We start from the raw sequence: 12,432 nt of genomic DNA on the forward strand, positions 1-12,432 counted from the left end.
TTAAATACCCCCTGGCTGGGATGAATCGAATAAACTGTTAGACCTAGGAACAGCAGAAGTGTCCATTGGTCCACCCAACCTCCTGTAGTGCTGAATTAGAATCTTTGTATCAACTTCATCAATGCCCAATGCATCCGTCCCATTTCTCAGTATCCATCTAAAAATCCCTTTCTTACTTGGATAAGTTCTTTCCTAATTGCCATTCCCATTCTTCTATTAAGTAACCTTATGTTTCTTGCATCTGTAAAACCCATTCAAGGCAGCTGTAACAACAAATCTGACACTTCTTGTAAGATTGTTGCTTTGTTTTATAGTATTAAAGTTATATGGGGTGTCCATGTAGAAAGAGTTCCCTTGATTATCATATCTGTTATGACCTGAGCAAGTCACATACTCCTTGGATGAATATCCTCACTACCATAAAGGAATTCTAGCACTGTTTTCATAAGCAACAAATTAGCTGCTTCCTTTGGAGTGTTTCAATGAATATTTAAGGAAGGAAAGGGTTGGTTTCCCTTCTAAGGGTAAACAAGTATCACCAAAAATTTTATCAAGACCAACAGCCTTCTGGGTGAACCTTCCTTGTGACTGGATCTAATATTCCATAGAGAGCTGTGGGTCTTGTATGAACTCCATTTTGGAGTCCTGGTGGCACAGTGGTTACATGTTGGGATGAGAGCCACGCATTTGGCTTTCTACTCACGTAAATGTTTACAGTCTCAGGAACCCACAGTCACTATGAATCATTGACTTGATGGCAATGAGTACAATCAATTTTAGTATCTGTTCATCAGGAAGTTGATAGTGACAATCTGCAAATTAAAACAATGCCCCTGGTTTCAGACAGTTTCTTAGTTTTTCCTGTGCCCCTCTCATGTTACCTTGTTGACCAGTAACTGTAGGGGTGCTTCCAGTTATTTTAACACATTTTTTTTTTCCTTTTTGAGTCAGCCCTGAGACTAAAGGTCATTGCTCTGACTGAACTGGTTTTGCACTTGATTCAGTGCGCAATGCATCCTTAGATTTATTTACCCTGCCATTGCAGCTACTATTGATGATAGAAGCCATGGAAATGTATGCCTTGCTCTTCCTTTATCACTCTATATTTCCATAGGCATCCAATGAACCCAGAGTTATTGGTGGGACACCCACCAGTTCTCTCTCCCATGAATAGCTGTTGCCTTGGGTAATGGTTTGTAACATAACAGCTGTTTTAATCCAGGGGTGTTCTTAATTCTATTCAGAAACTAAAGGCTTCTCTTTCTCCCCTTTATTCCTCTTTCTCAAACAACATTTTCTTTGTGTGTATACACATTTTTATTGTAACAAAGCAACTCATACACTTTTAACGTTTAAAACTGAGCATCATCTTTCCTTTCCAGTGAAACAAAAAGAAAATTTAAAAATAATCAGGAACAAAATTACAGTACAGAATATCAATTCCAAATAAGATCCTCCAGGTTCTGCTGATTCTCCCATCGAGTGGCAGGACTCAAACCATCATTAGGAGAAAATTTTATCTAAAAAATGACATTTTAAACGGCAAAGATGCCCATTAAACATAGCAAACATGCCAAAGGAGAAGCCATGTTGCCAAAATGCCCACTTAACCCACCCAAACATCTCAGACTTCCTCTTTGCTTTGCTGATCTTCTATAACCCTCATCCATTTTCAGGTTTAAAAAAAAATTTCTTTTGTAAAACAAGATAAAGTAGATGAATGCATGTTGGTAAATGCTAACTGTCCATATTCACATAGAGACACAGTATAATCTCTGAACCCAATATACAGAGAAAGGAGGGGAAATGCTAGAATTGCATGCACATCTACACAGGTCTCTACCAGCCTCCAGCTGCCAGCAGAGAAAGGGAGCAGAGGGTTTTCTTTTTTCCCACAGAGCATGGTGGTGTGTTAATTCCATAGTTTTTGTTGAGGCAGGATGGGATAAAAAGTTAATTTGGAACACAAAGATTCTTTTCCACTGTATTTTGCTCAAGGCATCCCCCACCTCCTCCCACCCCATCCCCACACAACAACAAAAAGGTGAGAACTGGAGGAGAGAAAAGAGACCACAAGAACAGGGCAACTGAGCACAAGAGGAACAAAACAAAAAGACTGCAACTTGCTTCCAGACACTGAAGAAAATTAACAAAGGGAAGGTTGGAATCCATCAGTGTTCTGTTAGTCATTTTCTCCTTCATACACCTCTCCTTTGTCATCATCTTCATCTTCTTCCCCTTCATCATCATCATCATTCTCTACTCTTCACCTTCTTCATCATCCATATCAGGAAACAACTAGTACTATAATGAATTTGGCCAAATATCATCTTAGCTAGGATTCATCTGCACCTGCATCAGAACATCCTTTCCAGATTTCCATATGAGGTTAGTTGATTTTGAAGATGGATCACCATTCTAATTCAGATGAAAGACTTTGGGGAGACCTTTATTGTCAAAATAAGGATTTTCATCAATATAAAAATCTACTCTGTAACCTAATTTAATATCTTCAAATTCTGTTACTTCAACTCTTGTCAAATAATGGACTGCCTCTTTATATCCTTTTCCCCAAGCAATGCATACAACTTTGCAATGGTTGACAAAAGTTGTTACCCCCAAATTTGGGATTTTGGCAATCAATTCGGACCTCTTCTGAAAGAATGTTGGCAGAGTTTGTTGTATTTATGTTCTACTTTCAAAATCTCCTCTCTGGCTTATTCATTAAATCTGTCTATTTCATTTTGTACTTCAGCAATATGTTCAATTGCTTCTTGCTGTCCTTTTTTATTCCATCAGAGAAGCCAAAATCTCCTGCAGTTTAGGGGTCTTCATTTGAGGCAGGATTGAAGACTGATATTTAAGAGCCATACTGCCACCTAAGTCTAAAAAGCATGCAAAAGATGAGCTGCCTGCCTGGTATAAACAGCCCAAGCCACATTTCCCTGTGAGTCAGGACTATTGAAGTGAGCCCCAGCATTCTGACACCAATTGTGGAAGTAATTTATTTTAATAGAATTAATGCTACTAGTTAATCCTCAGTGAGTTGGAGATTAAAGATGTCCCAAATGTCCAAAGCTTTCAAGATGCTACTCTGCTACATCCCCTTCCTTCTTCTTTGAGTACATCCCCTCATATCTCCACGTTCTGTGATTCACTGCAATGTCTCACAGAAACTCACAAAACTTTGAGTAGACATCTCAGGTGTTCATGGGTGCTTTTCAGTCTCAGATCCAAAAGTCAGGCACAGGCAAGGCAAATGCAGGGTTCAGAGCCAGAAGCCAAAAATGTTCAAAAATCATAGTAGGTCTTTTGCTTCTACCAAAGCTCAGTAAGGAATAGTGACCCTATGTACATCAGAAGGAAAAATTGCCTGGTCATGCACCATCCTCACAATCATTGTCAATTTTGAACCTATCATTGTAGCCATCATGTCAATCCATCCTATCAAGGGCCTTCCATATTTTCATTGCCCTCTACTTTACTAAGCATGATGTCCTTTTCCAACTACTGGTCTCTCCAAATAACATATCCCAAGTAATTCTGCCTGTACTTGTTACTTAATAGATCTGTTTATTCTTTTGGCAGTCTGTGGTAGTTTCAATATACTTTTCCTTCATCATAATTCAAACCCATCGATGCTTCTTTGACTTATTCAGTGTCCAATTTTCACATACATCTGAAGCTATTGAAAATGCCACGACTGAATCCTCAGAGTAACCTCCTTGTTTGTTAACACACTAAAGAAGGCTTGTCCAGCAGATAGTTACTACAACATGTCTTTTGATTTGACTGCTACTTTCACGAGAAAGACGAAGTCCTTGACAACTTCAGTCTATTCTCCATTGGTCAGGATGATACCTATTGGTCCAGTTGTGAGGATTTTTTAAAAGTTGAGTTGTAATCCATTCAGAAGGCTCCAATTGGTCTTTATCAGCAAGTGCTTCAAGTCCTTACTTTCAGTAAGCAAGATTGTATCATCTACATATCACAAGTTAATCAAAGTTAATCACAAGTAAAGTTAATCATCCTTAGTTCAGTCTCAATGTTTCACTCTTCTTCATATAATCCAGCTTCTGATAATTTGCTCCACATACAGATTGAGTAAGTATAATTAGAGGATACAACCCCGATGGGCATCTTTTCTGATTTTAAACCATGCTCCCTTGTGTTCTCATAACTGCCTCTTGACCCATGTACAAGTTCTACATGAGCATAATGAAATATTCTGGACTTCTCATTCTCAAAGCTATTTGTTGCTTGTTATAGTCCACATAGTGAAATTCCCTGGCATTGTCAATAAAACACAAGCAAACGACTATAGTGAATGGGGGGTGAGGGGGAGTGCGGAGTGGAGACCCCAAGCCCATTTGTAGGCCACTGGAGATCCCCTTGCAGGGGGGTCTTGGGGAGTAGATGAGCCAGTCAGGGTGCGATGTAACAACGATGAAAAAATACAACTTTCCTCTAGTTCTTAAGTGCTTCCTCCCCCCACCACTATCATGATCCGAATTCTACCTTGCAAGTCTGGCTAGACCAGAGGATGCACACTGGTACAGATAGGAACTGGAAATGCAGGGAATCCAGGGCAGATGAGCCCTTCAGGACCAGTGGTGTGAGTGGCGATACTGGGAGGATAGAGGGAGGGTGAGTTGGAAAAGGGGGAAAAAATTACAAGGATCTACATGTGGCCTCCTCCCTGGGGGATGGACAGCAGAAAAGTGAGTGAAGGGAGACGTTGGACAGGGCAAGATATGACAAAGTAATAATTTATAAATTATCAAGGGTTCATGAGGGAGTTGGGGAGCAAGGAGGGAGGGGTTAAAAATGAGACCTGATGCCAGGGGCTTAAGTGGAGAGCAAATGTTTTGAGAATGATGAGGGCAATGCATGTACAAATGTGCTTTACACAATTGATGTATGTATGGATTGTGATAAGAGTTGTATGAACCCCTAATAAAATGATTATATAAAATAAACCACCAGCAAACACATTTCTGGTATTTCTCTGCTCTGAACCAAGAGCCATCTGACATCAGCAATGATATCCCTTGTTCCACACCCTCTTCTGAATCTGTACTGAATCTCTAGCCGCTTCTTATCAATGGACTACTGAAATTGTTATTGAATTATCTTTAGCAAAATTTTACTTGCAGGCGATATCAGTGACACTGTTGTATAATTTAATAGTATTCTATAATTATGTTGTATCACCTTTCTTTAGACTATGTACAAATATGGATCTTTCTCAGTCAGTAGACCAGGTAGCTGTCTTCCAAATTTCCTAGCATTAGACAAATGAATATTTCCAATGCTTCATCAACTTGCTGAAAATTTTCAGTTTGTATTCCATCAATTACTTGAGCCTTGTTTTTGGCTATTGCCTTCAATGCAGCGTGGACTTCTTCTATCAGGACTATTGGTTCTTGATCTTCTGCTACCACCTCAGATAGTGGAATGTCGACTAGTTCTTTGTGGTACAGCAATTCTGTGTATTCTTTCCATCTACTTTTGATGCTTCTTGTATTTTTACATATGTTGGCCATCTTGCTATTAGGTGCCATCATGTTGGTCTGACTCAAAGCAGCTCTTGGTACAACAGAACAAAACATTGCCTGGCCCTGCACCAATCTCACAATTATTATCTTTGAGCCATTTTGCCCATGGAATCAAATATTACAATTCGAGCCTTAACTTTTTTCTGTAGTTCTTTTAGTATAAGATATTCTGAGAATGGTTCTCGTTTTTAGATTTCTCACTCTAGAACTTTGCACATTATAATATTTTACTTTGTCTCCTTAAGCTTCTCTTTGAAATTTTCTGCTCAACTCTTAAACATCATTTTGTCCACTTTCTTTAGCAAAGGATTAAATAATTAAGAGCAAATTTCAATCTCGTCTGACATCCTCTTTGATGTTTTCTTTATTTCCTGTCATTTTCAGTGTTCTAAGAGTAAACTCTGTTCTTGAGATGGTCTCAAAATTCAGATGAAGACTCAAGGTGGTATTTTGGCTTTTGTGGACTTGTTTTAATTTTCTTCAGCTTCAACTCATACTTACATTTGAGCATTAATAATCTGTTTTACAGGTAGCCTCTGGCCTGATTTTAGTCCTGATATTGAGCTTCCATGTGATCTCTTCTCTGAAATGTAATCAATATGATGTCTGTATATTTCATCTGGTAAAGTCCACATAACAGTCACTGTGTTAGTCTGGGTAGACTCGAGAAACAAATCCTAGACACTCATATGTGTATAAGAAAGAGCTTTATATAAAAAAGCAGTTAAATAATGAGAAAACATCCCAGCCCAGTCCAGATCAAGTCCATAAGCCCAATATTAGCCCATATGTCCGATACCAATCTATGAAGTCCTCTTCAGACTCATGATATACGTGCAATGATGCTGAATGCAGGAAGATCACAGGCCAGTGGGTGGTAAGTCTTGTGGGTCCATTGGTGTAGTAAGCATCACAGTGCTGGGAGGAGTCTGCACGTGTCTTCTCCGATTCCCCGGGCATGGGGTCTATCAGCATATTGCCATGCGTTTTGTCAGTAGAGTGAGTCTCTACCACCTCCAAGGAGGAAAATCAGGATTTCCCAGAACTCTCAGGAGAAGCCCATGCCCACACAGAGGCCTCATTGTCTATTATCCAATTGACAGACTAGGCTCCACCCCTTTACTCTTAATCTTCGCAAGTCCCAAATTAACACCAGATTATGTAACTACCACAGTCACCATTTGTGTTGTTAAAGAAAGTTATTTGAGAAATCATTGGTCTTCCAAAATTCTGTCTCATCTTCAACTTTGTTTTTGTCACCAAGGCAATATTTTCCATATACTGACTCTTCCTATTTGTTTTCAGTTTTGCATTCCAATTGTTAGTAATTATCAATGTATCTTGATTGCATTTTTTATCAATTTCATACTGAAAATGCTTGTAAAATTCTTTAGTTTCTTCATCACTAGTTTAGTGCTTGGTACCTGGCATATTAGGCTATATAATTGACAGGATTAAAATGGCCAATATCAGCTTATTTCAGTACATTAGGATATACATCTTCATGCTTTCCCTTTTTGATGGCTTCTAATTTATCTTGATTCATATTTTGTGTATATTCCATATTTCAAATAATAATGGATAGTTGCAGCTGTTAATTTTCACTTTTGGTCTTGCTACATCAGCAAATGAAGATCCTTAAGGTTTATTTATTATTATTATTTTTTAATCATTTAATTGGGGGCTTGTACTACTCTTATTGCAATCCATACATCCATCCAATGTGTCAAGCACAGTTGTACTTATGTTACCATCATCATCTTCAAAACATTTTCTTTCTACTTGAGCCCTTGATATCGAGTTCTCATTTCTCCCCCTCCTTTCCCTGCCCTCTCTCCCTCCCAAACCCTTCATAATTTAGAAATTATTATTATTTTTTCATGTCTTGCACTGACTGATGTCCCCCTTCACACCTTTTTATTTTTTCATGTCTTGCACTGACTGATGTCCCCCTTCACACGTTTTTCTGTTGCCTTCCCCCAGGAGGGGATTATATGTAGATCATTGTGGTAGGTTGCCCTTTTCTACCCCCACCTTTCCCTTCCCCTCCTGGTATCGCTACTCTCATCATTGGTCTTGAAGGGTTTATCTGTCCTGGATTCCTTATGTTGCGAGCTCTTATCTGTACCAGTGTACACGCTCTGGCCTCGCTGCATTTGTAAGGAAGAATTGGGGTCATGATAGTGGGGAGGAGGAAGCATTAAAGAACTAGAGGAAAGTTGTATGTTTCGTCAGTGCTATACTGCACCCTGACTGGCTTGTTTCCTCCCCGCAACCCTTCTGTAAGGGGTGTCCAATTGCCTACAGATGTGCTTTAGGTTTCCACTGCACACTCCCCCTCATTCACAATGATATGATTTTTTGTTCTGGGCTTTTGTTGCCAGATACCTGGTCCTATCAACACCTTGTGATCACACATGCTGGTGTGCTTCTTCCTCGTGATCACACAGGCTGGTGTGCTTCTTCCATGTGAGCTTTGTTGCTTCTCAGCTAGATGGCCACTTGTTTATCTTCAAGCCTTTAAGACCCCAGATGCTATATCTTTTGATAGCCGGGCACGATCAGCTTTCTTCACCACATTTGTTTATGCACCCACTTTGTCTTCAAGGATCATGTTTGGAATGTGAACATCATGGAATGCCAGTTTAATAGAACAAAGTGTTCTTGCATTGAGGGAGTACTTGAGTAGAGGCCCAATGTCCATCTGCTACCTTAATACTAAACCTATAAATATATGCACATATGTCTATTTCCCCATCATTATATATAAATATATTTACATATGTACATGCCTGTAATCAGACCTCTATAAATGCCCTTTGCCTCCTAGTTTCTTTCCTCTATTTCCATTTACTTTCCTCTTGTCCTCCTATCATGTTCAGCCTTCATTTGGGTTTCAGTAATTCCTCACAGTTACACTGACCTTGATCAAGCCCTACCAGGCATCGTACACCCTCCTTGCCATCGATTTTAGATCACTTATTGTTCCCTTGTCATTGGGTTTGTTAACACACATTTTCTTTCCCCTGCCTCCCCTTCTCCTGTGTCCCCCTGGAACCGTCAGTCACCGTTGTTTTCTCCTCTGGATTGTTTATTCCACCTACCTTATCTAGATATACATGCAGAGACAATAATATTCACAAAACAAGACAGAGCAAAACAAAACAACAAAAGGAAACAAAACAACAACAGCAAAAACAATTGACAAAAAAATAAAACTGGCAAATAGTTCAAGGTCTGTTTGTTGACCTTAGGAGTGTATTCCAGTAGAGTCTGATGGGGTGCCATGCCCTGGCCCCAGAGTCTAATTTTGGTATTCCCCAGGGACTTTATTGCTCTTCTCTCCTCACTGTTCTTTTGCACGCCCTTAGTGTTTAGCTTTGCTGTGGTAGGATCAGATTGGGCACAATTCTTGCACTGTGTCTCCAGTGTTGTTCCCCATAGTGCTGTGGGTCTGTAAGGGATGTCGTGTCTCATGATGGGGCTGGCCCTATGGTCCTCTCTGTATATTGGCTGCTCTGAACAGGAATATCCTCCTCTGGACTCGGTGGGCCAGGATGTGCCCACAATCTCTCCCTCCCCCTTCATTTGCTCCTGTGTCCTCTGATCAGACATGCCCCTCTCCCTGAGCTATGGCTTCAGTGCTGTCCTCTGAAGTGAAATCTTCTGTGTGTGTGTGGGTGGGGCAGTGTGGGCTGTCCACATAGTTGGGATTGGGACCAGCCCCTCTGACCTCTCTGTTGGTTCCCTGCTTTGATTCATGCTGGTATGTTGCATTCACGTCTTGGCGCACTGGTTTGAAGTCTGGTCCCTCATTTTCTGTGGAGATATAAACATTACCCTCCCCGTGGGTGGGTTAGTGCCCTGTTCCCCCACTACACATGTCTTTAATTTCCCCCCCTCCTTTTTAGTTGGCTATCAAATGTATCCCTGGATTTGGTCTGGGCCCTGCCATACTACCTGGACCTCACCCCAGGAATGTATGTATACAGTAACTTTTCCCCTAGGCTGCTTCTGTATTTTTAAGCTTACTCAGCAGACTCATGTTGTACTTGTCCTTTTGTGCTTGGCTTACTTCGCTTAGCATTATTTCCTCCAGTTCTTCCACCATGCAGCAATGTTCTTCATGCATTCATCACTGCTTTTTAGGGTTGTGTAGTACTCTATTGTATGAACCATAATTTTTTAATCCATTTGTCTGTTGATGGAAATTTAGGTTGCTTCCAACTACTTGCAATTAGGAGTTGTGCCATGATGAACATTGGAGCACAGATGTCTGGCCCTGGTTAGTTTCTTGCCTCTTCTTTGTAAATGCACAGTAGGCAGATTGCTGGGTCATATGGTAGCTCAATTTCCATCTGTTTTAGATATCACCAAATCGATTTCCATAGTGGGTGTACATACCTACAGGTTTACCAGCAGTGGAGGAGAGTTCCTACCTCACCACAACCCCTTCAACACTTGTTACTTTCTGAATTTTTGAATTGGGCTATCTTTGAGGGTGATAGGTGGTATCTCATAGTTGTTTTAATTTGCATATCTCTTATTGCTGATGATCACGAACATTTTCTCATATCTTTATAGGCCATTCAGATTTCTGCCCTTCTGAAACTTCTGTCCAGGTCTATTGCCCACCTCCTCAGTGGGCAATTAATTTTTTTTCCTTATGGAAGCTAGCAGAGTACTATAGATTTTAGTAATAAGGCATTTGTCTGATGTGTCATTGCTGAAGATGTTTTCCCAGTCCATGGCCTCTCTTATTACTCTCTTGGTGAATTTCTTTCGATGTACACAGGTGACTTATCTTCAGGATATCCCACTTGTCAATTTGTGACTCATCTGTATTTGTGTCTTTCCCTATTTCTGATAGCCTATGTATTCCCTGCGCCAACATTCTCAGGCTTGTCCCAATTCCCTCATTGATAGTCCTAATATCTTGGGTTTTACCTCAAGGTATGTGGTCCACCTTGAGTTTATTTTTATGCATGGAGTGAGGTAAGGGTCTTGCTTCATTTTGCTACATGTAGATATCTATTTTTTCCAGCACTACTTGTTGAAGAGGGCATCTGCTTCCCATTTAATATTTTGGGGACCCATATCAAAGTTCAGTTGTCTGTATACTGATGATTTTATTTCTGGGTTTTCAGTTGTTTTCCATTGGTCTGAGGATCTGTCATTATACCAATACCATGCAGTTTTGATCACTGTGGCTGTATAGTATGTGCAAAAGTCAGGTAAAGCAAGCCCTCCCACTCTGTCCTTCTTTTAGAGGAGTTCTCTGCTGATTCGGGGCTTCTTCCCTCTCCATAAGAAGTTGGTAATCAGTTTATCCATTTCTTTGAAGAAAGATGATGGAATTTGTATTGGGATGTCATTAAACATATAGTGCTTTGGGCAGAATTGACATCTCTACTATATTGAGTCTGCCAGTTCACGAGCCTGGGATATTCTTCCATTTGTTGAGGTCACTCTTGGTTTCTTGTAATAGTGTTCTGTAGTTTTCCTCACACAATTCTTTTGTTTTTTTAAGTCAGGTATCTCCTTAATCATTTCTATTTGTGCTTTGCTATTGTGAAAGGTACAGCCTTTTTGATCCCCTCTTCTGTGGTCTTGTCTGATGTGTAGAGCAGTCCAATAGACTTCTGTTTGTTGATCTTGTATTCTGCCACTCTGCCATATTCCTCTATTACTTCCAGTACTCCCCTTGTGGAGCTTTTGGGGATTTCCACACATAAAATCTTATCATCTGCAAATAATGATAGTTTCACCCCTTCCTTCCCCAGGTGAGTACTTTTGATGTCTTTTCTTTGCCTTGTGCTGTTAGCTAGCATCTCCGGTACGATGTTAAATAATAGTGGGGACAAGGGGCATCCTTGCTGGTCCCCCTTTTCAGTGGGATTGTTTTTGTCTTTACTCCAATGACTACCACATTGGCTGTTGATTTTTCATATAAAGCTTGTATTATATAGAAGAATTTTCCTTCCATTCCTATCTTCTTGAGTGCCTTAAACAGGAATTGGTGTCGGATGTTGTCGAATGCTTTTTCCACATCTATCAATATTATCATGTGGTTATTATAATTTTTAATGTCAATGTGGTGAATAATACTAATGGTCTTTCGTATGTTGAACCATCCCTGCTTCCCTGGTATGAATCCCACTTGGTCATGGTGAATTATTTGTTTTGTAAACTTTTTTATTCTATTGGCCAGTATTTTGTTAAGGAGCTTTACATCGATGTTCATTAGGGATACTGGTCTGTAGTTTTCAATTTTTGTGGGATCCTTGCCCAGTTTAGCTATCAGAGTCCAAGTTATGAATTCATTGGAGTACATGCTTTCATAGTACTGTGTAATTATCCTTTTCACAACATGAGGGTCCATTGTTTCATCCCTCATCCTTGCTATTGAAATTTGTTCCTTCCTTTCTTTGGTTAGGTTTGCCAGCGGTCTGTTTATCCTTCCAAAGAACCCATTTTTAGCTGCATTAATTTTTTCCCCATAGTTTTCTTGAATCTCAAGAATCTTAGCCCTGATGTTTATTATTTCTTTTCTTTTGATGTTAGTAGGATTGTCCTGTGAACTCTACTCTAATTGCTGTAAGTTTTGTGTCAGCATATCAATCATAAGTCTCTCTTCTTTTTCCATGTGTGCCTTTATTGCTATCAAATTTCCTCTGATAACAGCCTTTCCTGTGTCCCAAAGGTTTTGGTACGTTGTATTCTCATTCTCATTGGTTTCTATTAGTCTGGGTACTTTGGAGAAACAAATCCACGGCGACTCACGTATAAGAGAGAGTTTTATGTAAAGAAAAGGTGCATCACGAAAACATCCCAACCCAATGCTGCCCAAGCCCACAAGTCCAACATTAACCCA

The 12,432-nt window shown here is 40.0% G+C and overlaps 1 pseudogene; it reads right to left on the reverse strand.

Moving 5' to 3' along the window:
* Nucleotides 1–2,146: 2,146 nt before the first annotated feature.
* On the reverse strand, nucleotides 2,147–9,603 carry LOC101652264 (annotated as a pseudogene).
* Between the last annotated feature and the right edge of the window lie 2,829 nt (nucleotides 9,604–12,432).

Source organism: Echinops telfairi, unplaced genomic scaffold (assembly GCF_000313985.2).
Source record: "Echinops telfairi isolate 266 unplaced genomic scaffold, ASM31398v2 ScPeMD7_35;HRSCAF=133_0, whole genome shotgun sequence".
NCBI lineage: Eukaryota > Metazoa > Chordata > Mammalia > Afrosoricida > Tenrecidae > Echinops > Echinops telfairi.